We start from the raw sequence: 5,898 nt of genomic DNA, 5'->3' as shown, positions 1-5,898 counted from the left end.
CTGACAGTGTGGAGCCTGCTTGGATTCTCTTGCTCCTTCCCTCTCTCTGTCGCTCCCCTGCTCTATCTCTCTATCTCAAACAAATAATTTTCGACTCTAATTAAAAGTAACTGGCAATTGAAGAGTGTAATTTGTGACTTTTCAATTGAATTTACTTTCTTGGAGGTGTCTTATGTATAAGTTCAAGTCTGCAAAAAGAAGCAGGCAGGTACAAAATATCAATTTGTGGCTTTCAGCAAGAATTCAGTAACTTATCATAATTAACAATAATAATTTCCAAAATGATCTCTTTGGCTTGTTATTGACCACCATAAACAAAGAAATGAGAAGGTTTTCTTTTTTAGGTACAACTGGTTCTTTGGTAAAAACATAATTTAGGGGCGCCTGGGTGGCTTGGTCGGTTAAGCGTCCAAGTTCGCCTCAGGTCACGATCTCACGGTCCGTGATTTCAGGCCCCGCATCGGGCTCTGTGCTGACAGCTCAGAGCCTGGAGCCTGTTTCAGATTCTGTGTCTCCCTCTCTCTCTGCCCCTCCCCTGTTCATGCTCTGTCTCTCTCTGTCTTAAAAATAAATAGACGTTAAAAAAAACATAATTTAATGTTTTTATGAAAGATAAATATAAAACACTTCTCTACAGAAGTTTTTCAGTTAGGAGCCATGATTGTAGAAATGAATAAATACCAACACTCACACACACCACCTGTGTTAGATGCTTTGATCAGCTAGGAACACAGATATAGGGTAAAGTTACAAAGAAAGAGAAGGAAAAGGCATCCACAGAGAGGATATTTACACACATCTGATGAAGTGGAGCACTGATTTTCAATCCATTTTAACATGTTTATACTAAAGTCCTCACAGTGGGGTGTTGTATTTTTGGACTACAGCACACTTCAGGGTTCCCTTTGTCATGCCTGCACCTGGAATATATGGAATCAGAGTGGGAGGCAGTGAGTGGATGAGAAATCCCCTCCCTGTACGTACATGAGCACAGAGTGTTTCGGATGGACAAGTGCTTGGATCACTGCAGTGTAAACCCAGTCCTTCCAGTGCTGTTATCATTAAATATCCTCACTCTTAGCTACATAAACCTCAAAGTGTTCCAAACATAGAAAAAAATTAAGGGCATTTCTGTTTTCTCCAGGCTGCGCACACACACACACACACACACACACCAGAATTATAGTGTTCAAAATCAAAGAACGCTAAATTGAAATCCAGAGTAAAATTATATCACCTTTTCTTCAGTCTTGGAAGAAAGTATTGGAAACAGAAACATTATTGTAACATGTCTATTGAATATATTTGGCTGACATCTATGAAAACATACAAACAAACAAAGAAAACAAACAAACAAAAACTGCAAACATTGTTTTCCTGAGGTAGGTTTAAATAAAAGAAGGGAGGTACAAATAAAACAGGTGACCTTGGTGGAAAACGTCATCGTGGTTTACATAAATGTCAATCTACGGGTACCTAGCATTGACAACAACATAGGATTATATGCAAAGAAGCTGGCATGTCTTCACACGATACCGGTTATTTGAATTTTATGGGAATGTAGGCATTGGAACCCTTATAACAAAATTTTGGAAATGGTTGTAAACTCCTCTTATCTGAATGACTGCAGATTGAAATGAAAGAGCCATTTTGTTCAGTATCTTAACATTACCAATTGTCCATTGTGAACAACGGGCTTCAGAACACTGGTGATTACTAGGCATTTTCTATTCACAATTCAACTGAATCTAACAAGGCCTAGTACCAAAGTTGATATTGACAAGACATGTAAGGCACCACATGAAATGGCATGAAAGACAGAGAAGAATCCCTTTCTGAAGATCATCAAAACATAAGAGTCATGACAGTTGTATACTGTGTCTGTGTATTGTGGGTAGACATGTGGGTAGGCCAGGTGTCGGATAGAAGCAGAACCCAGGCTGCTTTCCTCTCAGAGTTGAAATTTTCCCGTTAGGAAGAAAGAGCCAGGATCAAAGTGGACCTTCCACTTTTCCTCCATCCATTGGACACCATCTCTCCTGTGCTCTGTGGATCCCCTCCACAAACTTGCCCTCTCCTGGCTCTTATTCATACAATCAACTCCCACCCAAGTTGTCCACATTCTACACATGAAGGAATGGGGATTCAGGGGGTGAGAATCTCCGGGGTCTCAGCTCAACCAGGAGTCTGATGTTTCTGAAAACCCAGGGTGTGATGAGCAGGGTCTGAGCAGCCATGCACAGGATGTTCCAAGTGTTGGGATCACATAAGCAACACACATCCCCCTTACATCTAAGTGACCTGGACTCCACCAGCCTCCCCACAGGCTCTTAAAAGCAGCAGCTCTCATGTCAGCTCAGACACCATCCATCTTAAAGACAGAATCCTCCACTTCCTATGTCCTCCTGAAGTTCGTGTTCCACCCCCACAGCTAGTTTCCTCATGGCTCCCATCAATTTGTGCCCAGTGGCTAGGAGAACAATGTCTTGAGCTGAGCTGAGAACGAACTGGACTAGGAACTTCCTTTGAATCTCAGGTGGAGTCACAGGTGGGCCCCACCTGACTGGTTCTGCACCTCACTTGAGCTTCCACACCACATTCCTGCAACTAAGAGGGACCATTTCCAAGGAGGGTTTGAGACTGGAACCTTGACCTCGAAATCCCTTCTAAACCCAGTGCCCAATTCATCATGGAATCTTAGCTATCCCTCTTGAGAGTGACTACTTCCTTCATGCTCATGCACACCCTACAATTGCCAAGGTGCATCTCTTTCCTTCTCTCTCACACACTGCCTTACTCTGTCGAGACCTCTGAATCTAAAGCACCCAATTTGAATCCCACATGTGTCCTCCCAAGTCTGCAGTGCTTCCCTTGTCAGAACAGAACCCACCATCATGGTCCCTGACACCACTCTTTGCTTCCTGCACCTCCTCAAGCAGAGGCAGGGAATAATCCAGTGCCTCTGGCCTCCCTCCTCTCTGGTTACCTGGTATTCTTGTGACATTAGCTCTTCAAAGGCCTGCATGAGAAAAGACACTGAAGTGTAGATACACCTGTTGCTATGGCCTGAGTTTGAAGCCATAGCATCAGGGTCCAAACTCAAGTTTAGGAACAACCTGGCTGGGACATCTCAGGACAGAAATGCTTTATGCATAAATACCTGTGTGCAGACATATTGCTTCTCTTATTCTTTCTAACAGAATAGAGCTGATTTGATCAACTGACCTTGGGTTCGAGAAGTCAGTGTGTGCGAAAGTACTCATGGGGACAGGCAAGTTGATATCAAGGTCATCTCCCTGTAGTTCACTTACACTTTCTCAGAGCCATGTAGACACTGCCCACCATCAGAACGATGTTATGAGTCATAAAGCACAGTATTGACTGAGCCAGTCTGCACATCACAATCACCCAGGGATTGTTTCTCATAATTTTTCTTATAATCTCATTGTAAATTATTTATTTAAAATTCATTTAAATTGTACACTTATGCCATGCCCCCACTCCTGGAGATGACCACTTTTCCAAGCTCTCCTTTTATGCCATCTTTGTGGGTGGGGGACATCACTCCTTGAACATTGCTTGGAAGTCAAAAGCATCCAGTAAGTCCTCCATGTGCACAAAGAATCTCTCTGCCTCATGGAGCTGAGCCTGCCCCCCTCCCCACTACTTAGCCTGTTCTTCTATGGCCTCCATCTCTCCAGGTGGGAGCAACTTTACTTTATCTGGAGGATTTCTTTCAATGACTAATCTGGGTTCAGGGCCTGGGTCTCCTCTAAAACTTCCTCCCAGCTCCCCTTCTCATGTTCTGCCATGAGTTTCAGTACAAAGTCTTCAAACAAATGGTCTATCTCTTCTTTTATTGCATGGCGTTGGTTTCTTCTGAAGAGGAGGACTCCCCCAAAAGAGGAAGGCTGCACAGGTTAAAGGCCACAAGGACTTAAGGTTGAAGTCATTCCCAGGTGATAAGGGATTCAGTTTTCCTGTGCTTTGCTAGGATGTGGATATTTTGGTTGAAGGTCCCCAGTTAGCTCAGTGTCCAGGGTAATCATTGATCAAGTTTCAAGCTAGAATAGAGGGCTTGGTGTGGCAGGGCTCCCAGTGGGACTGATGTCCTGGGAACTTAATTTTCCACTCCTCTGCTGTGTTGGAGGGCTCCCAGTCAGACCGGGTTGTGTCAAGCCAGTGTTCCAGTGACCTTTTTTGACCAATGCTAAGCAGAGATAGAAGGCTTATGATTTGAAGGCTCCCATTTGGCCACAGGTCCAGTGAACATGTGGGTCCAGTGCTGAGCTGCGTATGGAGGTCTCATAGAATAAAGCCAATTGGCCGGCCCTGTGTTCAGTTGCCCTAAGATCCTATTGATTAGAACAGTTCTATGTTCTCTTGTAGAGCCCCATGTCCAAGGGCACATAGTGAGCCCACTTTCCCAGTGACTGCATGATGTTGTGTAGAGCTTTGGTGGATCACTCCAGCTACAAGGTCACATGGTGAGCCTGTTGTTCACATGACTCCTTGGGAAGAGCAGAGCTGATTTGGATGGCATGTAGTCAAGGTTTTGCAAACCCAGTGTTCTGGAGATTTGATTGTCTTATGCTTTGCTCTTTTGGAGTGCTCCAGATCCAAGGGCACATGATAATCCAACTGACCATGACACACCTTGGCCTAGTCCTGACCTGTTTGGAGGCCTCCGAGTCCACAGGAAAGAGTGAGCCCAATGTCCAGGTCACCGCTTGGCCTAGTGCAGAACTAAGTTGGATGGCTGATGGTCTGAAGTCTCCTGGCAAGCCCAGTGTTTTGAAGACTTGATTGCCCTGGCAGTCTGTTTGGAAGGCACATGTTCCAAGGGCACATGGTGAGCTCACTGACCAGATGACTCCGTGGCCTAGTGCAGAACTAGGTTTTAAGGCTGCATGTTCCAGGGCATGTGTTGACCACGTTGTCCAGGTGACTCCTTGGCCTAGTTCAGAGCTGGGTTGCAGGAATCATGGTCTGATTGCTCTTGGAAAGCCTGGTGTTCTGGAGAATTGAGTTTCCTGTGTTCTGCTCAATTGTATGGCTCCAGATCCAAGAGCATGTAGTGATCCCACTGTCTAATACAGTACTTGGCCTAGTATTGAGCTGCTTTGGAGCCCTCCAGGTCCAAGGGAAAGTAGTGAGTCCACTGTCCAGGTCACAACTTGGCTTCATGCAGAGCTGAATTGGATGGCTCATAGTCTAAGGCTCCTGGAAAGCCTGGTATTCTGGAGACATGATTGTCCAGTGCTCTACTCTTTTGGAGGGCTCCAGGCCCAAGGGCAATTGGTGAGCTCACTGTCCAGGTGAGTATGTAGCCTAGTGCAGAGATGGCTTTTTGGGCTCCAAGTACCATTAAATGTGGTGAGCTCACTGTCCAGATGACTCCTTGGTCTAGTATATAGCTGGGTTGGAGTAATCGTGGTCTGCTGGGTCTTGGCAAGACCAGTGTTCTGGAGACTTGATTGCAGTCTTCTCTTCTCGATTGGAATGTTTGTTTTCTGAAAGCACCTGGAAAGTCTAGTGTCCTGGCCACGCAATTGCCCCCTCTCCTGGGTTGAAGTTCTCATAGTTCAGTGGCCTCTTGTCAGATCGGTTTCCAGGTGACTCTATTGCCCAATAGTGAGCTGGTATGCAGGGCTCATCGGAGAGTGGCTCCCCACAAACCCAGTGTTCTGGGGACTCAATTGTACTGTGCTATTCTTGGTTGGAATGGTTGTGCTCTGTTGGCCTCTGGTCACTCCAGTGTCTTTGGGATTTGTTTTTCCACCACTAAGCTGGATCAGACAGCTCATGTTCTGTGTTCCAAAGACCCCCACTGTGTCCAGTGTTGTGATGACTCCTCCCAGTACTTACTTGTGTCAAAAACTCCCCTCTTTGCCAGGT

Source organism: Leopardus geoffroyi, chromosome C3 (genome assembly GCF_018350155.1).
Source record: "Leopardus geoffroyi isolate Oge1 chromosome C3, O.geoffroyi_Oge1_pat1.0, whole genome shotgun sequence".
Classification (NCBI taxonomy): domain Eukaryota; kingdom Metazoa; phylum Chordata; class Mammalia; order Carnivora; family Felidae; genus Leopardus; species Leopardus geoffroyi.
This window is presented reverse-complemented; position numbering follows the sequence as displayed.